Source organism: Otolemur garnettii, unplaced genomic scaffold (assembly GCF_000181295.1).
Source record: "Otolemur garnettii isolate 467f Iridium unplaced genomic scaffold, OtoGar3 scaffold00132, whole genome shotgun sequence".
Taxonomy (NCBI): Eukaryota; Metazoa; Chordata; class Mammalia; order Primates; family Galagidae; genus Otolemur; species Otolemur garnettii.
In genome coordinates this window covers 1,333,914-1,339,089 of record NW_003852527.1, presented here as the reverse complement: position 1 = coordinate 1,339,089, position 5,176 = coordinate 1,333,914, and the positions used below count along the sequence as shown (strand labels likewise).

At 39.2% G+C, this 5,176-nt stretch overlaps 1 pseudogene; it reads left to right on the top strand.

The window, feature by feature from the left end:
• Positions 1–316: 316 nt before the first annotated feature.
• On the top strand, positions 317–942 carry LOC111727937 (annotated as a pseudogene).
• The last annotated feature ends 4,234 nt before the right edge of the window (positions 943–5,176 follow it).

The window sequence follows — 5,176 nt, the reverse complement described above, 5'->3', positions numbered from 1 at the left end:
ACTGTACATCTAAAAGGCAGCTCATTCCAGCCCTGAGTCATGGTGAAAGTGGAGTCCTGTGCCTGCCAGTCTATCATTCATGTATCCTAAAGGCTCATATAGTTTGTCAGAGTATACTTTAAGGAGGGTCTCTCTAAAACACCAACAGTATGACAACTGCCCAGAAGGCCACTATCTTAAAAAAAAAAACAATAATATGGACCGGGTAGGTTGGCTACAGCATGCCGCTAACTCCTGGCCAGGGCGTGAGGGTCTCAGACCCCAGAGGGGGAAGCCACCCTAAGGTTAAAGACCCAGAGTCACGTGTCCTGCAGCCATGGAACAGGACGACCTGGCCGAGGCTCCGACGGGCTGCGGGAGCCGTGGCTTGGAGTGCTTGAGCTGCTCAGTTGGCCCCAGGCTCAGGCCTGGTGGCCTACATGACTTGGGCGCTGATGCCACAGCCCGGTTTCCGCTGCGTGCCACTGTGGCTGAGGTGCCCTAAGTTGGTGCCACTGTGCCACAGGTTGAGCATGTATTGTCGCTGCTGTGAGACTGCTCTGGAAAAATGGTGGATCTGGGCTCCAGTGACTGCAGGGTGGAGCTGTGGGCTATGAGCTGAACCTGTGGCTGGTGGCACTGGCACGGCTGCACGCCTGGAGGGCCGGCTGTCTTGCCAGTCTCTGCTACCACCGTGAGGACTTCTGGCAGCTCCCACCACTGGAGGGCAAGCTGAAGACAGAGCTGCCCCCAGGTGCTCGGGTGGTCTCTGGGCGCTTTCCCTTCCCCACCTGGAAGCCTGTGGCTGTGGTGAGCGAGGGTGTAGACAGAGTCTGTGCCCATGACATCTGTGGTAGTGGGCTGACTGAGGAAGCCATCTCCTCCTGGGGGATGCCCATCAAGACTGGCCCAGGACCTGGTTCCATTTTGGTTCCTGGGGACCCTGGTTCTCAGGCTGGCTAATTCCAGACACAATATAGACTCTGTGGATTCTATTTAAAAAACAAAACAAAACAACAATAATGTGACAATCTTCTGGAAAACAGAAGAAACAAAGAAAAAAGAAAAAGAAAAACAATCCCCTCCACCCAAAGAAACTTTCCTGAATGCTGGATGTATTGCAAACAAAGGAGATTCTATTTTATATGTTCTATTTATTTTTAAAAAATTAAAATTATATTCAAAAGGGGAAGCATGTATATATAGATGTTAACTAAAGCAGAGTTCACAAACTCAGATGCCTTCAGATGACAGTTGTGTGACTTAAAGGGGCAAAGTCCCAAGGAATAATACTAGAAAGGGTGGGCTCTGAGTGAGCTGGGGAGAGTGTGTCTTATCTAGAGGCATTCAAACTTTGAAAAACACCTTGTGGGCACTGTACACAGTTCAGGAGTTTGTCATTTACAAATTAAGATGATGCCATCAAATCAGATCTGTGATCATAACTATTACCTGGAGTCTGAGAAAAAAGCAGGAATCCCACAGCATGTGAAAAAATAATTTCCATGCTATATATCTGATAGAAAGCTAATAACTATACTCTACAAAGAACTCAAGCAAATCAGCAAGAAAAAAGTCAAGCAACACCAAAGTGGGCAAAAGATGTGAATAGAAACTTTTCAAATGAAGATAGTCCAATGTTTGACAAACACATAAAAATATGCTCAACATTTCTAATCATCAGGGAAATGCCAATGAAGACCACAATGTGATATCACCTATCTCCAGTGAGAAGGGCTCTTGTTGAAAATTCTCAAACCACAGATGCTGGTGTGGATGCAGAGAGAAAGGAACACTAATTCACTGTGGGTAGAACTGCAAACTAATATAGCCTTTATGGAAAGTAGTATGGAGATACCTCAAAGAACTAAAAATAGACCTACATTTTGAGTCAGCAATCTCACTACTAGGTATTTTCCAAAAGAAAAAAAAAAGACATTTTCTTAAAAGACTTGTGTACTTGAGTGTTTATAATAGCACAATTCACAATTGCAAAGATGTGGAAAAATCCCAGATGCCCACAAACACAGGAATGGATTAATAAAACAAGGTATATGTATATCATAGAGCACTATTCATTCATAAAAAGAAATGATGATCTAGTATCTTTCGATGGAACTGGAGACCATTCTTCTAAGTGATGCATCACAAGAATGGAAAAATAAATATCACATGTACTCTGTACTAAATTAGAACTAGTCAATCAACACTTTTGGACACATGTGGGAGCAAAACTCAGTGGCAGTGGGAAGGAGGAGTGGGACAAATTCACACCTAATTGGTGGAATGCACCTATTCTGGGTGAAGACCACACTTGCAACCTGACTTAAAATGTACAAATACAAGTTATGTAACCAATAGGTGTGTACCCCTATAATATTCTGAAATAAATTTTTAAAAATCCCAGATTTTTCCCAAATCTTCTAAACCAGAACTTTTAGGAAAGTGTCCTGAAAATCTATCTATCTATCTATTATTTATGTGTCTATTATCCAGGTCATACTTACAATCAGGGAATTGTAGGATACTCAAATACAATGTATAGTCCACTGCTCTCTAGCCAAGTGCAGAGCTATGGCCTGGGAAAGGGTGGAGGTGGAACAATGAACTTACTAGGATGAGCCCTGGAAGATGGTAGTGAGGTAAGGAAGGTTATGCTGAGTGTAAAAAATGTGCATTCTATGAATGGCTTAAAGATAATCAAGGAACGTGACTAGGATTATGGTGATATCTTATAGTGGGTTTGTAAAATTTTTCATATTCACAGGAATTAATTTGAGGTATTTGAAACTTGATGAATGAAACTGCCTTTAAAATGCATTTTGTTCCTACAGGAAACCTATACGTGGAATGGAGGAATTGAGGCTTCTCCTGATAGACCTACTGTGTTTGCATGCCTTGGTTGTCATTAGGTCTCTTTGCCATTTTTATGGATCAAAAGATTCCAAAAGTTGCCTAATTTTTATTTTCTCATTTGTAAATGTCATTGGCAATAGATTACTTGATCTTGCCAATGTCTGAAGGCAAAATAAAATTCCATCATGAAAAACTGATGGTTTTCTCTGTGCCTTATTAAAATATCATATAGGTATTAAGACAAAGATTACAAAATGCCCTTACTACAATTTGGCTTATCAAAGATAAAATGATTGTCAACCTATAGTCATATGTCACTTTCATTGCAGAAAACCAAAATAACCTCATGATAAATCAAAGAATAATCAAACAAATATAGTAAGGTAAATTAAAATATTAAAAATCCTGCCTTTATAAATTTTACAGATATAGTACATAAACATAGATATTGGCTGACCAAGATTGACAAGTTTAATGTTTGTTTATTTTTTTAGTGGCTTAGGACAATGTTTATTTATTATCTCATAATTTCCATAGATATAAGCATGGCATAGTTGGATTCTCTGCTTAGAGCCTTACAAAACTGAAATCAAAGTGTTGGCAGAATTTCTTTTTGCAGTAGGTCTTTGGTATTAGAGATTTGAAGAATGAACCCATGGCTCACAGATCAGTGGTAAGATAGGATTTATTATATAGAAAGGAATATAGACAAAATAAAAAGCACCAGAGCTTCTGGCAGACAGAAAGGCCCAAGGGAGAAGTCCTGAATGGATCTTTTCTTTAGGGGTTATATATTGTTTTGCAAAAAAGGGAGGTCCTGAGAATTACATTTGGCCAGGATATGGCAGACTTCAATATTCACGAAGGTATTAACAAATGAATGTAGTCCCTTCAGCTCAAGATAAAAGCCAGGGCCTCCACTTCAGAAGATGCCCAGCTTACATGAAATTAGCCAGCCCTAGGAAATTTACATGAAATTCCTCAGTCCTAGGAAACTGGGGTCCCTGTTTAGCTCTGAATGGGGGAACCCTGTATCAAAGGGAATAACCAGGATCATTCTTATCTGAAGCCTAGGGTTCTCTTCCAGACACATTCAGTTCCTTGTAAAATTGAGGCCCTTAGCTAGAGAGATTGTCTCTATAGGCAGCTCACAGGATAGATGTATGCTTCTTTAAGGTTGCATTTTGTTGCTTTAAATATCTAATTCCCAGAAGTCATGTCCCCCTCTGACCCCTTTAAAAATACATTTTATCGTGTTTATTTAAGATATACAACATGACAGTTATGGAACACATGTAGATGGTTAAAAAGTTACTGTACTCGAGTGAATCCATCATCTCACAGTTACCTATTTTCTTTTGTGGCAAGAGCAACTAAAATCTATTCATCCCGCACACGGTATGATTTTATTTCCTATAATCCTCATGTTGAACCTTAGAACTCTAGATTTGTTTGTCTTATGTATCCTCTGACTATATTTCCCCATTTCCTTGCCCACCCTCAAGTCCCTGGTGATCATGGTTTTGTGATTTATCTCTGTATATTTGAATTGGTTTTTTTTTTTTAGGTTTACATATAAATAAGGTCATGTAATATTTTTCATTCTGTGGGCTTGCACTCTTTTAAAGAACTCAAATCATGTCCATGCATGATGCATGATAATCTCCCTTTTTATTAACTAAAAGTTGATAAAACTGATCAAGGGTCTTACATCTGCAAAATCCCTTCTTTGTAATATTTTTCACCTTTTTCATGTTAAAAGGGAAACATAAAATTCACCATCTTAACTCTTTAGGTATCGAGTTTAGTGGCATTAAGTGCATTCATAATATTATACCATCATTACCATTATCCATCTTTATAAGTGTTTTCACTTATAAAGAAGTTTCACTTCTAAAACTGAAACTTTATACCCACAAAGCAATAACTTTTCATTTCCTTTCCGCCAGTCTTAGGCAATCATTGTTGTACTGTCTGTCTCTATGATTCTGACTATTCTACATACTTCATTGAAGTGGGATCATACAATATTTGTATTTTTTGGTACTTATTTATTCACTTAGCGCAGTGTCCTCAAGATTCATTTATGTTGTGGCAAATATCACTATTTCCTTCTTTCTAAGGCTGAATAGTATTTCATCATATGTATATACCTCATTTTGCTTATCTGTTCATCTATTGATATCCACTGATGAGAACTTGGGTTGCTTCCACATTTTAGCTGTTGTGAATAATGTTGCTATGAACACAGATGTAAAAATATCTCTTTAAGATCCTGTTTGCAGGCTCGGCACCTGTGGCTCAAGCAGCTAAGGAGCCAACCACATACACCTAAGGTGGC